This window comes from Eptatretus burgeri, chromosome 3 (assembly GCF_056783735.1).
Source record: "Eptatretus burgeri isolate ZD-2024b chromosome 3, Ebu_testis_v1, whole genome shotgun sequence".
NCBI classification, from domain to species: domain Eukaryota; kingdom Metazoa; phylum Chordata; class Myxini; order Myxiniformes; family Myxinidae; genus Eptatretus; species Eptatretus burgeri.
In genome coordinates, this window is record NC_140963.1 from 132621156 (window position 1) to 132644542 (window position 23387).

At 47.4% G+C, this 23387-nt stretch overlaps 1 protein-coding gene across 1 annotated transcript in view; it reads left to right on the plus strand.

Annotated features, from left to right (window-relative positions):
* The window catches only part of LOC147031002 (uncharacterized), a 134236-nt gene that overhangs the window by 59781 nt on the left and 51068 nt on the right, over positions 1-23387 (plus strand). Inside the window, exon 9 of the transcript XR_015056620.1 lies at positions 21712-21836. The gene's annotated coding sequence lies outside the window, so the exon portion shown is untranslated. The remainder of the gene's footprint in view (positions 1-21711; positions 21837-23387) is intronic.

Consider the following 23387-nt stretch of genomic DNA (forward strand, 5'->3'; position numbering starts at 1 on the left):
GGCTGATGCAGTGACCCCTTGTTTCCAGGAAGTTGGTAATCATTCCAGGAAGTTGGTAATCATTTTGCAAAAAACAGGGCAGGAATTTTGCCAGGATTGTGCCAAGAAACTGGCACACAACTGTGGGATATTGAAACTCCACCAGTCTTCTTCATTCGTATGCAGCACCAGGCTGTGGGGTAGCATCATTGGCTCAGGGTGCGGCCGTGCTGCTGATGCAGTGCTCTCTGTCGGTTTGGGCAGGAATTTCTATTGAATTATATATTTCAATGATTACCAGCTTGTAATTTGTTCATGGTGCCGGTGATAGCTTGCCTACTCTTCGCGAAGGACACCGTGGGATCTTTAACGTCCACCACTGAATCCTGGCAGATGGGACTCCCGTTTAATGTCCATCTGAGGGACGGCACACACATTGATGAATCACCCTGCCTGTGAAACACTGGGATGACAGTTTATAGCTGGGTCTGGATTCGAACCCAGGCTAGCCATCTTAGAGGCGAGTATGGGTACCTCAAAGTCTTGGCCACCCTGTCAGCCCCACTCCACCAGTGAATGCCAACAGATAGGATGGCTTGCTTCACATCTCATCAAAAGAATAGCGTTCTCATTGATACAACACCTTCTGGCCTGAAAAATTACTAGAACGATCGTTTATCGTTGGTTTGGGGAACAAAACCCAAATTATTACCTCCGCCATCAAAGGTGGATGGAGGTTATGTTTTCACCACTGTCTGTCTGTCACTGTCACCCAGCCGATCTATCGATGAGCAGGATATCTCAAAACGTTGTGGACGGATTAGGCCGAAACTTGGTTGACAGGTTGCGTGTATGACAAGGAAGAATCGGTTTGATTTTGGTGAAGATCCGGATCCGGATACTCGAATTTAAAACATTTTTAAAGTGATTTTTCACCATTGAGTAATGGGGTCAAAACGATATTGAGCATGATATCTCAAAAGTTGTGGATGAGTTATGACAAAACTAGGTGGATGAGTTGGTTTGGTGACAAGATCAAGTCGATTCGATTTTGGTTTAGGTCCGGATTCAGATCCGACCTATGAGTGGCGTAGAAAATGTAAACTGTTCAGCCTGGCGGAGGTGTGCCCTCTACCGAGTGCGGGTGTAGTTTTTTTTGATTTATCTTTTCAGAGTGTTGGGTCAGAGTGTCCCCAGCATTATTTGTCTTTAAATGCTTTGTGTCAAGCAAGGAAGCAAGCCGCACATACCATGTAGAGGCACAGAAGTGGCCATGTTGATTTGCGAGAGAGGAGAGTTCTAAAATTCACGAGCGAGCGAAGCACTTCCTTCAAAGGGTAACATTAAAATACACTCCACAATGCCTGTGAGATGTGACTGGAGCCTCCTCATTAAGCAATACCCTCTTCTCATGTTTTGCTGTCACTGGGGATTGAGGGGAAGAGCATACTCGGCTAATTGGGAACGACTATGGCATATTGCTTGACACTTTGGCGAAATGCGAGAAGCTCGTGGGAGGACGAGGAAGTTGTCCGCTCCTGTTTTCCACTACCCCGTCTTCCACCATCCACCCTGTTTAAGTCATGCACAGGACCTGTTCAGAGGGGAGGGTTATGATCCCCTGTGCAAGAAACGTAACACTGATGCAAGCAAGAGGAGAAGAGCGTGCGCCTTGGAAATGGAACCCGTCTTGGAACGTGTGTGATGAAGGCCTCCTTGATATGATAGCACGTGCCTTCATTGAATGGCTCGAACGATCAAGGATTCCTCCGTGGATATGCGTTTTGTTGATTTTAAGGAATCCTAATTGAAAAGTTATAACAGACTCCTTTCCCACCGTTTCGAGCGAGATCAGAGGTAACAGAACAGAGAAAGCAATGGAGGAATTCAGAATTACTGAGATTATCATGAACGCATATTGAGTGATGTCATTGAGTCTGGGAAAGCTGAGTCTGAGTTCCAAGGTTTCCTTCCCTCCCAACTCTGACTCTTGGTCTTGTGTTTAAGGAAAATAGGGAATCCAGTCGAACTCCACTCCAACATTACTCACCGGTTCTGACTAGCCATGTGGTTTCAGTGCATGAGTGTTGAAGATCGAGGTTAACCCTCTGGAGCCCCATGGGTTATTTTTTTGTTCACCCAGAACATTTTGTGGGTTCTCGAGGGTTAAGACATGGGCTGGTAGGATGGCCTAGCCTGCCCGAGAGGTACACACATTCGTCTCTGAGCCGTCTTCCCTGGGTTTGAATCTCGGCCCAGCTATAAACTGTCATCCTGGTGTCTCGCAGGCAGGGCAAGGCATCATTGTGTGCTGTTTCCGGGATGGACATTAAACTGGGCGTCCCGTCTGCTGGCATTAATTGGTGGATGTTAAAGATCCCACGGTGTCTTTCACGAAGAGTAGGTGAGCTATTGCCGGCACTATGAACAAATAATAAATTCCTGCCCAAACCAGCATCAGCGACGCAGCCACGTCATCAGCCAATGATGCTACCTGTGTCCACGTGCTACCTCCGGAAGAAGGAGGTTAAAACATTTTGTAAGTTCCATATCCAATGTAAGCCGACACTTGCATCTTCTGCTATATTTGTACATTCAGTGTTTACTCGCTGTGCTGGGGGACATCTGTTATGAGAAGAGCGTTCAGAGTCACGTTTCACATCACAAGACATGAGACAAGGTGAGTATCTGCGAATGACAAAGTGACGATTATATTTGTGATATTTTCTGCAAATTTTTTTCCATATATATATATTTTTTTTAACAGGTTATTTCATTTCATCATCGATTCTCATATTTAAGACATCAAACATTTGTTTTTAAGCCCAATGAGAATTGCATTTTATTGTGATTCTTTAATTTTTTTTTTAAATGCCCTGCTATAATTATAATGACCAATCACGTCACAAAAGTAATTAAATATTGCTTTCTGTCCACCAGATAGTCTTCAGATTATGTTTTTTAATTTGTATTGTGGTCCAAACATTAATGGGATATTGTTAGGTTATAAATATTGTTAGGAATATAAAAGGTTGTTAATCATTTGACTTTGGATGAAAACGCCAATTCCACTGCAATGGATGGTTTGCGGGCCTTGGAGATTGCCTTTATATCTACAACTGGAATTGGGGAAGAGTATATCTTCCAGTTTGGGATGACCCACCAAGATAAAGGTGAGCAATTCGAGCTGGGAGACATTATCGGTACACTTGAAGCCATTTTGAGGAGGGTGCAAAGGAAGAGAGGGATTTTTGCAAGTTGCCCTGACAAAGTGTGCTAAAAACCTGCTCTGCTGCTCTTAGAAATCCTCTCTTTGCCCTTTTCACTCCATCATTAACTTGCCTGAGGTCATCCTCCATCTGCTTGGGAATCAACCAACATCACAACATTACATAAACAAGGTGCAAAACCTGATCCCCTCAACGACAGATCTTTCAGCTTACTTGCAATTCCAAACAAGGTCATGGAATCCATCATTGCAGTTGATCTGAAATCCTTCCTTTTCTCCAACAACCTCATCTCAGATCACCAATTGGGTTTCAGATCAGGTCATTCTACATTGGACATGCTGTTTCTACTCTCCCAACAATGGATGGAGGCCCTCATTGTCACACAGGAGATCAGGGTCATCTCTCTGGACATATCTCGTGCTTTGATACAGTCTGGCATCCTGCCTTGCTCTCCAAACTGTCTGCCAATGACATCCAAGGCCAACTCCACACATGGCTTACTTCCTCTACTCTCCAAACCAACATCTGGCTCTCAATGGAATATTTTTTTTTAATCTCCTGTCCCTGTCAAGACTGCAGTGCCCAAAGGCAGTGTTCTGGGCCCATTCCTTTTCCTGATCTTCATCAATGATATCTCCGACTCACCGGAAAATCCTCTATCGATTTACTAATGACTCCACCCTGTGCCGTGATATCCCTCACCCTTCAGACAGGAAGGCTGCAGCGTCTTCCCTCTCTTCAGACCTTGACAAAAATCACAAGTTGGACAAACATTTAGAATATTTCTTTCAATCCTGACAAATTTCACACTCTCACTCTCTCTCCTTAAGAACCAGATGGCAAACCCCTCTCATCTACCTTTTTTAACAATCCTCATGAGGAAGTTCAATCATTCAAACTCCTGGGTCTCAACATCAGCCACAATCTTTCATGGGCAAACCACATTTTGTCCTGCTAGGTCTTGGACAAACCACATCAGCCACGATCGCAAACCATCACCACCCCTCCACCCCCCCTAATACTGTTCCTTTTGTCCTGTTGGGTCCTGATCCATTCAGTGTATTAGTTCTTCCACGCACACTAAAAAGTAAGAATATACTTGAGAGAACCTCCTTGAATAGAAATCATGTTGATGAATCTACATATTCATGAAAGAGGAGATGATCCACATTTCTTCCTGCAGTAGTTGCAAGAGACAAGGGATGAGGAAGAGCAGGTCATTGGGCTAATTCACAAGGTACACCATAAGACTCATTCAGACATTCGTGAGTTGGATAAACGACTTTAGATCTTGGGGTGAACTTTATTTGCTTCGTATCCAAAGCTTCCCCATTTTTAAGAGGTTCTTTCCGGTTGTATGAAATAGAATGAAACTTCAGTCATGTTTCCATCTTTACAACCGTCGTTTGCATGTAAAGCATCTTTACAACGTCGTTTGCACTGCCTTAGAGTGTAGTTCTGAATACAAGTGCAGTTACGACACTGACACAACGGTCCAAAGAGGAAGTTCTCGGCGACCCATGAATGGGTTTCGGGAAACTAGTTTTATGAAAGGTAATCTCTGGATTTGTTAGATACAATACTTCAACATCAAAATCAAGAGCATGTAAACCAAACCGACACCTGGTGCAGATTAATAAAATTAACTAGAATGGCATTCGGTAGAGCACATCCCACTGCCAGGCTGTCCAGTTTACATTTTGCATTTCACTGATGGGCATGATCTGGATCCCGACCTGAACCAAAATCGAATCGGTTCATCCTCATCACGCACCCATCGTCCACCAAATTTCATCCGAATCTGTCCACAACTTTTTCAGACGTGCTGTATTTCGTTTTTGGCCCGAGCCATCTCTCAATGGTGAAAAATCACTTCAAAAATCATCGTATCCAGATTCGGATCTTCATGAAAATCGAATCAATTCGTCCTTGCCACATGACCAATCCGTCCACAACTTTTTGAGATATCCTGTTGGCAAAGAAACACTCAGACAGACAAACAGGGGTGAAAATATGACCTCAGTCCACCTTTGGTGGCAAAGGTAAATATATACATTCAAAATCACATTTCCATACATTGCTAAAATAATCAGAAGAGCATTACTCAATTTAAACAGCAACTTAATCCACCATCGCTCATTATTCAGACTCGTCGAAGGTGAATAATAAAGCCAGATTAATTCATAACATTCATAAATTCAACCTTAAGGAACACACAATGTAAACCCCTTCATGCTGCCCCCGATACTTACCCCCTTCACCACCCCCTCCCCCTATATACTAACAGCAAGTTGATACGAGCTAGATCCTTCCTTATGTTGTTTATTAATAGGAATAAAATCAAACAGTGCCCAAACTCAAACAGGAAAGAAAACCTTCTCTTTCAGTCATTGCAACACTAAACCAATTCACTCATTCCAATTCATAGTCCTGCAAAGGTATGTTTGTATCTGACTTCTTTCTGAACTGCCTTTTCACTGTTTAGGAAGACCTTCAGAAATACTGTACCTTTGGTTCTTTATCCAGGCTAGAGACCTGATGCTTTGAAAGGGACTGGGCCTTGCTTATGAGCTTCTGTTGCACGCAACAAATCCACCTCTGGGATTATGTTACCCTGGTAACTCTGCAACTTGTCACGGTGGAAAACCCCACACCAATTTTATGCCTCACCACATCAGTGTGACAAAACTCCTCGGTTGTCATTGCGAAAAGACCTCTTTTTCTCCGCAAGATTTGAGGAAACAAGGCAGCCCGCTCTCTTGTCGGTCCTGTCGCCCCGTGTGACTCCAATTCTGTCATTTGTTTGGGTGATCGTCTCGTGTCCGTTCAGCCATTGCCAGGGTCTCCACCTCGTCCATCAGAACTTCAATGTAGGGGATCAAGATTGTCAAAGGCTTTCCAATGTCCAGAACTCTTGATCCATCCAACTGATTTATGACTCTCGATTGACATGCTTGTACCCCTCCTCTCCGTTGGGGTCCGTGGTACAACCACACTACCGACAAGCAATTCGACCAAATGGTTCAACCCAACCGAGACATCCCGGGCACCACCTCAACCCTATTTGCAGTTATCACCTTCTCTGAATTTGGAGGTACCACAACAAAAATTAGAAAGAACAATCAGAGATTGCAGACCCTCTCCAGGACTAGTTTGTGTTTGTTGTTGCTTGCGTGTTTGTGTGCTGGTGTTTTTGTGGAGACGATGCACTATGTAGGCTTTTGTTCAAAAAGCAGACCAGCATACATTTTCGGTTTTGTTCTGCAGATTCATGTTCCAATCGTACGTATTTTACTGACGTTGACATATTTTTACGTACTTTATAGCACCGGTACATACTTTATAGATACACTCGCGTTCTTCATGCATGTACTTAAAGATGGAGTCACATTCTTAATAGTGCATGCTTTATAGACATACTGTACTTGCATTCTAATAGGACGTACTTATAGATGTGCTCGCATCGTTCTCGTACTATACGTTTGTAATTGGTCATTGGATTTGACACCAATACAGGGGTTTCCTTATTTTTTAGAGTAGGAGGTTTCCATTAAAAAGTAGCAGGTTACCATCACCGCGAGCGAAGCGAGCGCAGCTGTATGGCCGGGGTCCAGGGCCTGCCTAGGGCCATGGAAGTCGAAGGATCCTAGATGGCTGGAGATGCATCCTCGCATGATTTCTGACATGAAATAGTTCTCATATTATCATGCTGTTGGGGTGGAAAACTCCACAAAATCAGGTGGTTAGGCCTATACTGGATGGAGTTGCATTAACATACTGACTGACTGGTTGACTAAAATTCAGCTATACTGTATAGTTAGTTCAAGTCTATGGTACATGCATGTACCGGCGGTACCAGTATTCAGTTGGCCAGTTCACAGCTGCTCATAGTTGGCCTTCACTTCAGTGAATAAATGGCGATTTTCAGTGCAAATAACCACGAATAATAAGATGTACAAAAGCTGCTTTAAGCTGATAGGTTAATTACTTTATAAATTAAAAAGGCACAACGGGTGACCGTGTGTTTTGGAGCCGCATCACTTGACAAAAGCTCAAAATGTACGAGGTAAAACACGTGTTTCGTGAAACAACAACAACGTTGCATTCGCGAGAGTACAAGTTTAGACCAATTACTGATGGCCAGAAGCTTACCTCCCATGTCTTTGGACTTCTTCGAAAATCCAAAGTCAAACAGGGATTTTCGTTTCGATGCCATCGTTTCGGCACCGAAACTGCGTGGCCTACAAAGTTTTTGTTTTGTTGAGGTCATTGCTGTATGGTATGCAGGGTATCAGGCCAACAGTCCAAAATGAGGCTAAAGCAGAGAACTCTCAATTGCAGGAGGCATGTTTTAGCTGCTTGTGTTATTTTTAGGTCAGTGTTGTACTAGACCTGGCGAGAGTACGAACAGTAAAAGTAAGCCCGCTTTTATCGAAATACTAATGTCTTTTCGTCTCGGATTTCAAAACGGGGTGTAGAGATTTCGTGGTGACAAAAAAAAAAATAAACCGAAAAATCGGTGCTGAAGTAGGCGGCGACCTTTGACATTTTTTCTCTGAGTAGACGGCTGCGGGTTGCCGGTAACCAGCTTCTAAGCAGAAACCCCTGCCAATAGAATTTTTATGACCCCAGACATCAAAAAGCTACATTCACGGCATGATCAAAAGTATGTGGACACCTGCTCGTCCAACATCTCATTCCAAAATCATGGGCATTGATATGGAGTTGGTCCCACCCACCCCCTTTGCTGCTATAACAGCCTCCACTCTTCTCAGAAGGCTTTCTACAAGATGTTGGAACATTGCTGAGTGGATTTGCTTCCATTCAGCCACAAGAGCATTTGTGAGGTCGGGCACTGATGTTGGGCGATTCGGTCTGGCTCACAGTCAGCGTTCCAATTCATCCCAAAGGTGTTTGATGGGGTTGAGGTCAGGGTTCTCTGCAGGCCAGTCAAGTTCTTCAACACCGATCTCAACAAATTATCTCTGTATGGACCTCACTTTGTGCATGGGGGGGGGGGGGAGGGCATGTCAGTCATGCTGAAAGAGGAGAGGGCCTTCCCAAACTGTTGCCACAAAGTTGGAGGCACAGAATCATCCACAATGTCATTGTATGCTGTAGTATTAAGATTTCCCTTCACTGGAGCTGAGGCACCAAACCCAAACCATGAAAAACAACCCCAGACCATTATTCCTCCTCCACCAAACTTTACAGTTGGCACTATGCATTAGAGCAGGTGGCGTTCTCCTGGCATCCGCCAAACCCAGATTCGTCCATTGGACTGCCAGATGGTGAAGCGTGATTCATCACTCCAGAGAACGCGTTTCCACTGCTCCAGAGTCCAATGGCGGTGAGCTTTACACCACTTCAGCCAACGCTTGGCATTGCGCTTGATGATCTTAGGCTTGTGTGTGGCTGCTCAACCATGGAAACCCATTTCATGAAGCTCTTCACGAACAATGCTTGTGCTGATGTTGCTTCCAGAGTCCGTTTGGAACTCGGTAGTGAGTGTTGCAACCGACATGATTTTTCTGCGCTACGTGCTTCAGCACTTGGCGGGCCCGTTCTATGAGCTTGTGTGGCCTACCACTTCACGGCTAAGCTGTTGTTGCTCCGGGATGTTTCCACTTCACAATAACAACACTTGCAGTTGACTGGGACAACTTTATCAGGGCATAAATTTGACGAACTGACTTGTTGGAAAGGTGCAATCTTTGACTAAAACGGTGCCACGTTGAAAGTCACTGAGCTCTTCAGTACGGCGCATTCTTCTGACAATGTTTGTCGGTGGAGATTGCATGGCTGTGTGCTTGATTTTGTACACCTGTCAGAAATGGGTGTGCCTGAAACAGCAGAATCCACCAATTAGAAGGGGTGTCCGCATACTTTTGGCCATTTAGTATATATCGACCAGTTTCAAGTGGAGCACCTCGCCGCCATGAGAGCATTTGCATTGCATCAGATGTGGCAATAGATGGGAATTGTTGCTTCCAGCTTTCTGGCGAGATGACAGAAGACACCATTTCAATTTTTGCCTTCTGCATCCCTACCCTGTTGAGAATCCTGTGTGGCCATGGGAAGCTTGCTGGTTGTAATAGTACGTACTTTAGAGAGGTACTCACATTCTTACGATGCACATTAATGTACAGACAGATAGACGGACTCAAATGAAATACCCTTTCCTCTGGTGAGGGTAACAACAATTGTCTTCCTCTTCTTCTTCTGGGGACCATCAAGAGGTACTTCGACGTGGGACTCAACTTGATTCATAAACGTGACTTTTCAAACCCGAATGACTATGATTTTAGCTCAGAAAATACAATCCCATTAAACACGGTTTCAGCACAAATAGGTTTCCCGAAGGGGAGTCGAGGTCCTGGGCCATCTAGTGGAAACTAGGCCTTGGATGAAACGATGAAGAAGATACACCTGTAAATAGAATTGCAGTCTTGAGAAACAAGGACATTGGCGGGGGCTTTGATCGAGATGATATAAATGCCAAAATATTATGGCCAAGTCCTGCAAAACCAAAGGGTTTTAAAGTGCCAAAAAGGCAATTTGTGTTCTACACTGTTTAAATATATAATTAAATGGAATTTTGTTTTTAAAGTTGCAGGAAAAAAAAAATCCGGACGTTTACCGCAGTTGATGCGGTGTCTTTTACACCACTTTATCGAACACGTCATATCACATTAGTTATTCGTGCCTGTTGTATGTGTCCTTTATGACATCCTTAAAAATAGTACGTTTCCTGTTTGGAATGATTTTTCAATTTTCGTTGACTGCCAGGCAGACAGAGTCAAAAAAAAAAACAGAAAAGAAAAAGATCTCATTCCTCTCTGTGGATGTGCGATCGGGACGAATTCCGAAGCAAAGTAGCGTTAAAAACTGCAGCTTCATTTCCCGCTTCTCGTTCAAAATATCACAATCAATTGAAATCAAGTTGTTCCTCGATCATAAAAAAATTGCTCAACCCACCCCTTCACTTCGCACGTGTGGGGTAACTCCAAGAACGATGAAATGAGGGCAAACTCTGAGAGGGTCACCTTTTGCCACCCAAAAAGAATTCTGAAGTCGGCCGACCATTTCTCCAATCAGGAGAACAGATGCTGCTGAAGAAGTTTGATGTCGAGAAATATTCCAGGTCGATTTCCCATTGGCTTTGCTGCTCACTGGTGGTCAAGGCAATGATTTAGAATCTCGTACAAAGTATCAGCACACATTCATTGGCGAATCGCACAATAGTTGCAACATTTTACAGATTAAAAGGAAGTACACGATCAGACAAAACAGGACACTCTCAAGTTCTGATACTCCATATGACCTGCTGCAAGCCTGGTGTTGGCTCAGTAGTTAGGGTGGCGGCTTGGGATCCTAGGGTCCTGAGTTCAAGCCCCGTTGGCTGCTGAATTAATACACCAGGAGGTTGACTCAGCCTGTCATCCTTCCGAGGTTGGCGAAATGAATACCAGTTCCAGTGTGTGTACTGGTGGAGGGGCACTGCTTCAGCGACACAGTCGTGCTTCAAGAAATGATGGCTAAGCTGCCATACGATCACCACCATCTGCTGCTTTCTCTTCTTTTTTTGGTCAAATGCAGCACACAGATGCAAATTGCATCAGTTGCTGGGGGGGGGGGGTGCGCAGCTGTGCCGCTGATGCAGTGCCCCCTGAAGGTTCGAGCAAGGATTTGTTACTCGTTCAGGATGTCGGCGAGAACTCGCCGACTCTTGTTGAAGAACACCGTGGGATCTCATCCACCAACTGATGCCGGCAGCCGGGACGTCCAGCTTAACCTCCAATCGAGGGACGGCGCACCCTCTGATGCCTCGTCCGCCACGTGAATAACCAGGACGGCAGTTTATAGTTTAGGTCGAGATTTGAACCTCAAAGACTTGAACCCGAGGCTGTTGCAACAGGATGATATCTGTTGGGGATCAAACCGAAACAACAGATGACGATGATGGATTCATTGAAAGGCAATTAACGAGGCATGGCAGGACAGGGGTATCAGATAAAAAATGGTCGTTTCTCGACATGGCCTCGGTGACGGGTTAAACCGTAAATTTTATTTATTTGTTTTCTTGCCACATCCCTCATCCCAAATCCCCGATCTTTCTTTCCCGAGCCATTTGCCGAAGCGACACACAAAACCTTGTTTGCCATCGCCAATAATCCGCGAAGAGCTGCTTGTCAGAGACGGGTTCAAAGAATAAAACTCCGTTTTTACTCTTCTTCTTCATCCTCTTTTTTTTTGCAACGGCACTTCAAGCAGGGAAGGAGGAAGCCGGGAGGGTACTTTAATTAAAAAGGACAACACGTTTGTCAACAAGATCCGTTCATGACCGCATTGAGGTTCACCTGCCATGCCACGCGTTGTCATTCATCAAGAGCAGGTGAGTGATCGCCGGCACTCTGAACAACTTACAAATTCCTGCTCTCACCCAAGCTCCTGGTCATTTGCAGCAGCGGCACAGCCGCGCTCCCCTCCCCGCTCCTCCTCCGCTCCCCCTCCCCGCTCTCCCTCCCCGCTCCCCCTCCCCGCTCCCCCTCCCCGCTCCCCCTCCCGCTCCCTCCCCGCTCCCCTCCCCGCTCTCCCTCCCCGCTCCCCTCCCTCCCGCTCCCCTCCCCGCTCCCCTCCCCGCTCTCCCTCCCCGCTCCTCCTCCCCGCTCCCCCTCCCGCTCTCCCTCCCCCTCCCGCTCTCCCTCCCCCTCCCCGCTCTCCCTCCCCGCTCCCCTCCCCGCTCTCCCTCCCGCTCCCCCTCCCGCTCCCCCTCCCCGCTCCCCCTCCCCGCTCCCCCTCCCCGCTCTCCCTCCCGCTCCCCCTCCCCGCTCTCCCTCCCCGCTCCCCTCCCGCTCTCCCTCCCGCTCCCGCTCTCCTCCCCGCTCCCCCTCCTCCCCCTCCCCGCTCCCCCTCCCCTCCCCTCCCCGCTCCCCCTCCCCCTCCCCCTCCCCGCTCCCCCTCCCCGCTCCCCCTCCCCCTCCCGCTCCCCCTCCCCGCTCTCCTCCCCGCTCCCCCTCCCCGCTCTCCCTCCCCGCTCCCCTCCCCGCTCCCCTCCCCGCTCCCCCTCCCCGCTCTCCCTCCCCGCTCCCCCTCCCCGCTCCCCCTCCCCGCTCCCCCTCCCCGCTCTCCCTCCCCGCTCTCCCTCCCCGCTCCTCCAAATAACGATGCCACCCGCAGGGAAGAAGAAGCCATATATACGACGACAACTATTATTTGAGGTCGTCTGAGGCGCAGTCGAGGTAGGAAAGGAATTTTTGAAATCGCCGGAAGTTCCGTACATTTCCACAAGAGGGTGCTCTTGCTCGCTCATTCTTACAGGGACGGACCTCAGTACAGCTGAGATTTACAATCTTCATTCGTGTTTTAAATGAAACACGGTCAACAAAACATGACTACACAAATTCTCATTAAAGATTCGAAGTACGTCGCAGTAAAATCAGGTCGGAAGTTTAAATAAACCAGTGCGGTCGGTGCAACCCCCCCACCCCCCAAAAAAACTTGCAAACCACGTGCCAGAAACAACAACCACACAGGCCATTCCTTGGCTCTCACGTGCCCATGCATGCGTGACCATACGTGCAGACCAAAAAAAAAAAAACTTTCAAACAACCACACAGGCCGTTTCCTTCGCTGTCGTAAACGACGACTGGATTGGGGCATTGTGTTTAAAAAAATCGAGAAAGAAAGAAGACAGTAAGTCGTCACTATCCGGAAGTCCGGAAGTGAAGTCCTCACTGTCCGGAAGTTTGCATATCGCAGTTACGATTATTTGCAATTTAGTTTCAATGGCCAATTATTCAATTAGCGCCAACGTATTTTGCCTTTTCGCAATGTCATCGCAAGGAAAAACACAAAGAGAAGAGAAAAAAAACCGTTCGTGCAGAAAAAAAAAAACTTTCAAAACAACAACCACACAGGCCGGTCCTTTGTTCTCGCGTTTTCGCGACAACCACACTTCCACACAGAGTTAATTAAAATCCAAATTACAATCAAGTTTACCTCCCTGTCTTTACTTGCCATGACATTCGCTGCCATGTAACTGGCACAGCCCGTGACGTCATCGTCGGCTGGCCGAGCACCAGCCTACGCAGCCACGCCTACGCAGCAACGAGTCATGTCATTGGTTAGTAAATAAATGGCCGCAGCAACGTGTCATGTCATTGGTTGGTCAATAAATGGCCATAACTTGGGAACCACTTGTCCGATTAATATCAAACCTTGAAAAGGCACATATTCAGGTCCCCAGCAATATACCTGGCAGGTTTCAATGAGATCGGACCAGTGGTTGGCGAGGAAACAGTGGTCTCACACACACGCACACACCTGGAATTATAGATGGATAAATAAAAATTACGTAATGACGTCAGTGCGGGACGTGCTGAGGGCAGGGTGTCTCTGACATGATTAAATTGAGAGGCGACGTTCTTCAGCGATTCATCATTGTGATATCGATGATTATTAAATTAATGAACCATTCTACTTGTTTCAGGTAACTGAACAGTTTTAATGCATCAAATCGGTTCCAGTGAATGATTTATTTTGGATCATCATGTGTGAGGAGGCGCCGAGTTTAAATTTACCGCGGGCCCCACAAACCGCCCTGAAGTATTCCTCGAGCAGTTTCACGTCGCGGATCCTTTAAAGGAGCACGTCCACGTGCCTGCAGTCCGACGTGCACCGAGTGTGCGCGTGCTGCCTTTCCCTGCACGTGAGGCACCGCGTGATGTTTATTTCGAGCGACGGGACCTCCTTTTGGCCCAGAAACCCGGTAACCTGGCCAACTTCCAAATCCCTCTTTCCCCCAAAGTTTACTCGACCGCAATCGCTGCGATCTCTATTAAAGCGTGATGGGATTTCTCGAGTGTCCCGCAACGACAGCGTAAGAGGGCCCCTCTCCTTCACGAGATGCCTCGAGGCGTCGGCCTTGCTCGACACCTCCCGAAAGGGGAACTCGTGGGGTCACGTGACGTGACGTGGTTTGCCCCAGTTTGTATGGCTCGGTGTTCGGCCGTCCTCGACTCCGGGGACGAACATCATTTCAAGACCGATTCTTCAGCAACCGACGGTTGATCGAGTCTTCCTCATCCCTGAACAGATGTTGTTTGGTGATGACTTTTGCTTTCCCTGTTTGAGGAGAGAGACAGAGACAGAGACAGAGACAGAGACAGAGACAGAGACAGACACAGACACATTACAAAACGGTAAATAGTGATCCAAAGAAAGTGTCCCTGCCATATGTAATTCCTTTCACCGGTGGGTGACTCCAGAGGTCTTGGATGTCTTTCCCACCGGGACACTCATGGCGAGGATTGTAAATACGACCCCTGCCTCCCCCACACCCTACCTCCCTCCTTTACCGCCCCCACTAACCCTACCTCCCTCCTTTCTCCCCTCCCCACCAACCCTACCTCCCTCCTTTACCCCCCCACACCCCACCTCCCTCCTTCCCCCCACCACCAACCCTACCTCTCTCCTTTCTCCCTCCCCACCAATCCTACCTCCCTCCTTTACCCCCCCACTAACCCTACCTCCCTCCTTTACCCCCCACTAACCCTACCTCCCTCCTTTACCGCCCCCACTAACCCTACCTCCCTCCTTTCTCCCCTCCCCACCAACCCTACCTCCCTCCTTTACCCCCCCCCCACTAACCCAACCTCCCTCCTTTACCGCCCCCACTAACCCTACCTCCCTCCTTTCTCCCCTCCCCACCAACCCTACCTCCCTCCTTTACCCCCCACGAACCCTACCTCCCTCCTTTACCCCCCCACACCCCACCTCCCTCCTTCCCCCACCAACCCTACCTCCCTCCTTTACCCCCCACTAACCCTACCTCCCTCCTTTACCCCCCCACTAACCCTACCTCCCTCCTTTACCCCCCACTAACCCTACCTCCCTCCTTTACCCCCCCACACCCCACCTCCCTCCTTTCCCCCCCCACCAACCCTACCTCCCTCCTTTACCCCCACCAACCCTACCTCCCTCCTTACCCCCCACTAACCCTACCTCCCTCCTTTACCCCCCACACCCCACCTCCCTCCTTCCCCCCCCCACCAACCCTACCTCCCTCCTTTACCCCCCACTAACCCCACCTCCCTCCTTCCCCCCCCACACCCCACCTCCCTCCTTCCCCCCACCACCAACCCTACCTCTCTCCTTTCTCCCCTCCCCACCAATCCTACCTCCCTCCTTTACCCCCCACTAACCCTACCTCCCTCCTTTACCCCCCACTAACCCTACCTCCCTCCTTTACCGCCCCACTAACCCTACCTCCCTCCTTTCTCCCCTCCCCACCAACCCTACCTCCCTCCTTTACCCCCCCACGAACCCTACCTCCCTCCTTTACCCCCCCACACCCCACCTCCCTCCTTCCCCCCACACCCCACCTCCCTCCTTCCCCCCACCAACCCTACCTCCCTCCTTTAACCCCCCACTAACCCTACCTCCCTACTTTACCCCCCCACTAACCCTACCTCCCTCCTTTACCCCCCACACCCCACCTCCCTCCTTTCCCCCCCACCAACCCTACCTCCCTCCTTTACCCCCCCCACCAACCCTACCTCCCTCCTTTACCCCCCACTAACCCTACCTCCCTCCTTTACCCCCCCCCACACCCCACCTCCCTCCTTCCCCCCACCAACCCTACCTCCCTCCTTTACCCCCACTAACCCTACCTCCCTCCTTTACCCCCCCCCCCCACCAACCCTACCTCCCTCCTTTACCCCCCCCACTAACCCAACCTCCCTCCTTCTCCCCCCACTAACCCTACCTCCCTCCTTTACCCCCCCCCCACTAACCCTCCCTCCCTCCTTTACCCCCCCCCCCCACCAACCCTACCTCCCTCCTTTACCCCCCCCCCCCCCACTAACCCTACCTCCCTCCTTCTCCCCCCCCACTAACCCTACCTCCCTCCTTTACCCACCCCTACCAACCCTCCAATGCCCACTCTTCCAGGTTAACAACATCGTCCCCAGGTGCAGACATACCGCCCGAAGCACCGAGACAATGTCATATTTCAGTCTCTCTCGAAAGGACCTCTTGATCTTTAACTGCCCTGAGCTGATGTCTCATAAGCCTTGCAATGGGTCTTTAAGGAACACCTCATCGTTTATACGCTCAGAACAGACAGGCTGCTAGTTAACGAACAGACAGGCTGCTAGTTAACGAACAGACGAGACGATTTATAAGCCTTGTGTATGCCGCACCCTGGAAAAGTATTCAAAACTTGACATTTTGGTCAAAAAACAATTATCTCTCAAGTTTCCTGGGGAACCTGCTGTCCACGAAAAGTGAATAAGAAGAAGGAGGAGGTTGACTTTCCCACATCAATAATGCGCATCATCATGACGTCAGACGGTGTGACGAAATCCTTTGATGTCATTTTGGTGCTTTGTTGATGGTATGAAGGTGCGTGCTGCGTCACGGCACGGTATTGAGATCTAACCGTGTGCAGACGATGGAATCCGATGAGAGTATTTTAAGTAAATATAAATGTATATCACGATGTTGATTTTCAGGTTCTTCGAAGTCGACATGAAGATTGATTGGCGGGTTCGTCTGAAGGGTTGAGAGTCGTTTAAAGTCCATTCCAACGATGACATGATCATCCCGGACACTGCACGTTCACAATGTCCTTTATATCACACGGCCATTTCCATTCGACTTTGTCAAACGGAGATAACCGAAGGGAAGGAGCGAGGGTTAAATTTTGGAATTGTTTGGCGCATGTGACACAGGAGAAGTATCTGGGGGTATTAAAGGAGGCAGCACGGTGCCAGGTAGCTATAGGTAAAGCAAACAGAGTTTTTAGGTTGTTAAACTCGGCACTCGGGGGGGTAAATTTTAAATCAAAGGAGGTGATTTTAACACTGTGTCAGAATTTAGAGAGGGCCTCATTTAGAATATTGTGTTTTTATAATACAGTTTTGAACACAGTTTTGGTCGTCAACATCTGAGGAGGGATATAGCTGTCATGGGGAAGATTCAGCGTAGAGCTGCTGGATTAATTCCAGGCCAAGCCAGACTCAGCTCTGAAGAACAGCTGAAGGAGACAGGACTTTATACATGAGAAAGGAGGTGACTACGATATCTCATGGAGATGTTTAAGATGGTAAACGGTAAAGACAAAATATGTGCACATGAGTTTTTCAGCAGAATGGATAGTGATTAGACCAGAGGGCCACAGTTTCAGAGTGAAGAAGTCTTTCCTTTATCTCTTCGATCTCATTCTTCCCTCCCGGGTTTCAAGACAGCTGCTCACAGCCATCTCAGGTCATCTCCCATCCACGACCGTGATCTTTTGTACCCTCATCAATCCTCCCCAAGCCCACCCTTTTTTGGGTTTCCAGTTTTTCATTCCACTTTTGTGATTGGGATTTTGAGGCTGTGTCCATTTTGTTCACACCCCTGATCTCATCCATCCAATGGGACCATACTCTGTGCAGAGCGTTGGTGCAGCTTAAGCAGACTCCTTGGCTATTGGGCACAATCCTGGATGGGCTGCCACTCCGACACAGTATACCAGCATGCTGGCACTCATTTTGCCGACCTCGGAAGGATGACAGGTCGAGTTAACCCCACCTGGAACTAATTCAACAGCTGAGCGGGATTTGAACTCAGGACCCTCGGATCCAAAGCCCGTCACCCTAACCATTAAGCCAACACCAGACATGATCTCATGTGCAGACAAATGGTGCTGATCTCGTATCTGACAGTGACAGTTTGTGATTTTGTCAAGGTGTGAAGAGAGAGAAGAGACTGCAGCCTATCTGAAGGATGAGGGATGTTAAGGCAAAGCGTGGAGTCATCAGTAAATAGATAAAGGGGAATTTCCAGAGAGTCGGAGGGATAATTTATGAAGATCAGGAATAGGACTGGGCCCAGGACGCTGCCTTGGGGTACTCCAACTTTGACATGGAGAGGAGATGAAAGGATTCCATTGAGAGCCTCTCGTTGGCTACGAGAGTGGAGGAAGTCAGCAATCCAAGAGTGGAGTTGGCCTTGGATGCCATAGGCAGAGTTTGGAGAGCAAGACAGGGTACCAGACTGTATCAAAAGCATGAGATATGTGCAGCCAAATGGTGCTGATCTCATGTCTGACATTGAGGGTCTCCATCCATCGTTGGGTGAGTAGAAGCAGCATGTCCAAGGTAGAGTGACCTGGTCTGAAACCCAATTGGTGATCTGAGATGAGGTTGTTATAAGAAAAGAAAAGAGTTCATATCAACTGTGATGATGGCATTCCATGACCTTGCTGATGATTGGTAGTAAGCTGATAAGATCTGTAGTTCAGGGAATCCGTTTTTGCACCTTATTACCATCGCCAAAGGAGAGGGTATTGCATTTGGGCCTGTTTGTTTGTCTGTCTGTCCGCACAGAATGTGCTAATTTAGGCCACAATTGCCAACTGATGGTAGCCAGTAGTATACCTTATCTTTTTTGCAAGTACATCTATAAAGTATTTTCAGATAGAATGTGAGTACATATCAAAAGTTTGTACAATTAGAATGTGAGTCCATCTCTGAAATATGTACTATAAAACCACACAAAACTCGTCTGTTGGAGGGAATGCAATCTTTGATTTCTCATTCTGGTTTATATAATGCAGTAGTGATGGCTGATTTCCAAGCAGATGAAGATGACCGAGGGCAAATGACAGAGTGAAAAGGGCAGGGAGAGGATGCACAAGAGCAGCAGAGCAGTTTTTTGGGACACCTCAGCTGATGCCTTCCTGTCCAGTAGCAGAGTTAGAGTCTAGGGTGGACAGAAACTTCTCCACCTTCTCAGGTGCTCAAGACACAGAATCCAGGAGCAGTTGGACACAACTGGGAAGGGTGTGTACCAAGAGTGTGAGGGCATGGGAACACAAGATTTGGAGGCAAACACAGAATTGAGGCATTCGGCCTTCTCATAAGTGGATTTGGCTGTGGTGGCATTTGTCATTAGTGAAGGGATGGAAGGGGAGCATATTCCAGACACAGACTTAACAAGGTGCCACCAGGTTTTAGAGGAAGGAGACAGGTTTGAAAGTTAATTCTTCGGGTTGAACAGATGTTTCCTGGCTCTCTTGACGGTGGACACACACCTGTTGCGGGCTTTTTGGAATGCTTTTGGTCAGATTTGTCTTCCAGGAATCGAAGGCAAGTTGTTTCAGAGCAACTGCTTCACCACAGGATTCAGTGTACCATCGGCAGGAAGAATGGTGGGATAATTGAAGAAGCGATGGGATGAATCTGTACATAAGAGAGCAGGTTTTCGTGGTCGAATTCCCAGGCTGAGTTAATATCAGAGGCAGTAGATATGGGAGACAAGTATTGAAAAGATATGGCTGCTTGCAGTCCCTGCCAATCTGCCTGAATAAACTGCCAGACTCACCAATTCCCTTGTATTTCTTAGATTGCTGTTTAATAGTCATGTCAATGTATACCAACAGATCAAAATTAATCAAGAATAGTTCAATGTTGTAAAACTTTCTTGAAGGTCGTGGAACTCTCCTGAACTTTCGTGATTGTTTACAATCATTCGGTGGTGTGAGCCAAATATTAGGAATATAAAATGGAGGCAAAGTAGGAACGGTGAGGATACGAGTGAAAGGTGCGAGTGAAGAAGTTGGTGGGGAAAGAGAGCGAGAGGGTTGGTGGTGGGGGTAAGACGTATTTAAGGTTTCAGCGTGCATAAGGGTGGGGAAAGGGGATCAACAATTCCTTCCTTTCATTTGTATTTATTCCAGGCTGACTGCAAACCCCAACTGTTTTGTTCTTCACGGATGTGGAACCACCTCTCGGAGGCTGTGATATACCACACTTTCCTCCCAGGGCTTCAGCAGTCAAGTGTCAACCTCCATCCTTACGCACAATATTTATTACCCCATTAACCCTCCCGAACTCAACCCTCTTATTTGCAGGTTGCAGTGTTTCTTCCCCTCCACTCTCCCTTCTTTTCCTGTTCGTTCATTCCCTTTCTTATTGTGCCCAAGAGTTCATACCCTACATCACCTCGCTCTTCCATGAGCCAGGATTTTCGAAAGAAAAAACTTCCCGAAGAATCGACAAAGGGGATGCGGATATAAAGAGCAGCATTTTACACTTTGCACGCCGCAACTGTCGATCTCAGTTGGACGGTCAATCACAAAACTCTGAGATCTGTAGGATTTGTGGTATTAGTGTTAAGGGCTGGTGGTGTGGGTGATATGGGTTGCGGGAGTTCAGGGAGACGGGCGGTTATGTCGTGTGATGCGGTGCCACTCTGAAAAGGCTAAACTTGCGCTTTCCAGGTCACTAACCCGACAGCCGGCTGTCGCGAGTGACGCACATTGTGAGATTTCTTAGATTATGTGAGATTATGTACATTGTGAGATTATGTCATGAACAGTGGAACTTTTTGAGATGTACGTTCCCTCATTTTTGTTGACACAATCTCCTTTATCGTTACGCTTGGTCATGGTGGTCAGAAGGTCTTCCATCGCAACCTCCATTATTTGACGAACGATCACTGGCTTTCCCCGACTGGACCATTTATGGGTCATTGTCCATCACGATCATGAATATCGCTTCCCAAGCTCATGTACTTGTAATAGCTGTTCAATAATTTGACAAGGGCGTGGATGATAACTCGCCCACTCTTTGTGAAAGACACTGTGGGATCTTTAACGATTACCAACTAATAATGGCAGACGAGACACCCGGCTTAAGATCTCTCTGCGGGACGGCACAGCAATCGTGCGAAGAATAAATCCAACAGTTTAGAGTTGGCTCAAGAATCAAAACCAGAACTGCATTGCTCAAAGGTAAGTGTGCTACCTGTGCACCATATTGTTGGACTAAAACGGTCTTGATACAAAGCGGTGCTCTACAACCTGTGTCACATGTGAGGGGTGGAGGGAGGTGATGGTGTGTGACAGACAAGAAGAAGGAAAGGGATGTTTTCAATTTTGAAAATTTTGGCTGTCGGAAGGAGGGTGGGGGCAGTTAGGTGGGAGTTGAATAACACATTATGACACGTTCACACTGAACAAGAGACGCACCTATAAAGTCAGAGAATCTCGATATCCCATCAGCACAGTATGCGAACACTCCCACAGATCACAAACATCCAATCACAGTCTCTGTGTCATTTCTGAAATCGTTCAGCCTGGCATTTATATTTACATCCCTGTATCATGCACCCCTCTGTCCCCAATATTCATGTTCCCATCTATCTCCATTGTTTATAAGCACCTGTCAAATTATATTTCAAACATATCTCCTGTACCTGGTGTAACCATCCTCTTGAGAAGACAATTCCATACATCAATGATCCTCTGTAATACGCTTTCCTCACCTCTGTCTGAACTCTCCTCTTTCTTTTATGCTCAAGCCATGCCCCATACACCTATTACCATCCATCCTGGAAAACCAAACTTTCCTGCATCTATTTGATCTCTGCCCTTCATTATCTCAAACCTTTCTATGAGATCCTCTGTTTATCGTCTCCTATCGAGTGTAAAAATCCTGTTCTCCCTCAGGTGCTCTCCATTTCTGAACCTACACAACCGAGGAATCAACCTGGCAGCTCTGCACTGAACCGCTTCTATGGCTGCCAGAGATCCTTCCCCGGACATGACAGCCAAAACTATACACAATAAGCAAAGTGAGGCCTCACTAAATTCCTGTATTATGTTAACACCATCTCCTTTGATCTCGATACTATCTCCCTGTGAATGCAACCTAAAATCCTATTTGCTTTTCCGATTGCTGCCTAGCACTGCACTGAATGTTTAAGCCCCGTATCCACAACAACCCCGAGATCCTTCTGATGTGCTACACACTCCAAATCTTCCCTTTGCATTATGTCGTCCTGCCACAAATTCTTTCCGAAGTGATTGTTGGGTGGTGGATTGTGATGAGTGTGTGGTGAAATGCTTGTAACAGTTATGATTTGACATGGAAGTGATTGTTTATTATATATGACCCGCTAATGTTTATGCTTGAGGTTGGCTTAATGGTTAGGATGGTGGGCTTGAGATCCTAGGATCCTGAGTTCAAATCCCCCTTGGCTGTTGAATTAATACCAGGTGGGGTTGACTCTACCTGTCATCCTTCCGAGGTCGGCAAAATGAGTGCGAGCTTGTTGGTATCCTGTGTCGGAGCGGCGATCCATCCAGGATTGTATCCAATAGCCAAAGAGACTTCTTGGGCATGCACCAATGCTCTGCACAGAGTATGGTCCCAATGGATGGATGGATGGATGGATGGATGTAATGTTTGAGGTGAGATGTTCATTGTAAAAGTTGAGTACGGTAAAAACATTACAAGTAATAATTTTGTCATTTAATTTTTATAACCCGTGGAAAGATCGCGAATGTTCAGGGAAATTCTAGCTACTTCCAGATATAGCACGATCTCGAGGTATCGACCGGTTTTTCACTTCGAGATGTGGAAGCAGTTTGTCTTTTGACTGGTTTCCTGGAGGATGGCGCTTTTGGGATTCATCGCTGGCTGTGTATATAAGTGCTGGAGCACAGCTTTGAGGACGAGAGTGGAGAGGAGCATCAGTCACCGTTTGCTTTGTTGTGTACAGTGCTGCACCACCCTCAATGTGATCGTGTATCGCTTTTGTTTTATCATTTGAATGTACGCAAGTTTGGACTCCGCCAAACTTCCGGTTGGATATCAATCCATAAAATAACCTTGGGTTATTAGATATTTGGTGGCTCATCCACAATCTATCTTCTCACTGGTGTTGTAGATTCCGAGATGGTCTGTGTATGAATGGAGCAAGAGTGCCTGTGGCAGTACAAATGGTGTGGGGTCATGAATTTGTCATCGGGGTGCAGTGGTTTAGCGTGTACATGTCAAAGGCTGGGAGAGCCTTCAGTAAGGGTTGTATTCATTTAAGAGAGGACTCTGTGTATGCGAAGGAGAGGACGAGAGTAGACTTCTTGTGGAGGTGGCTTTGGGTCGATCTCGAACCTGGCTGTTTTTGGTCTGTGCCAGTGTGTGGAGTGTGGGTGAGCCCTGTGCTGTTCCCTTAATCCGGTGGCTGTTTTATGGTGTTCGTGAGACTGCCTACAAGAGGTGGTGTGAGTGATCATCTCTTTGGAAAGCGAAAGGTAACAGGAGTGTGTTGTCATGAGCCGTTGTGAGTTGAAGTGCTGATTGTCTTTCTTGCGTACAGGTGTGCATCAAGTTGAAGAAGGGT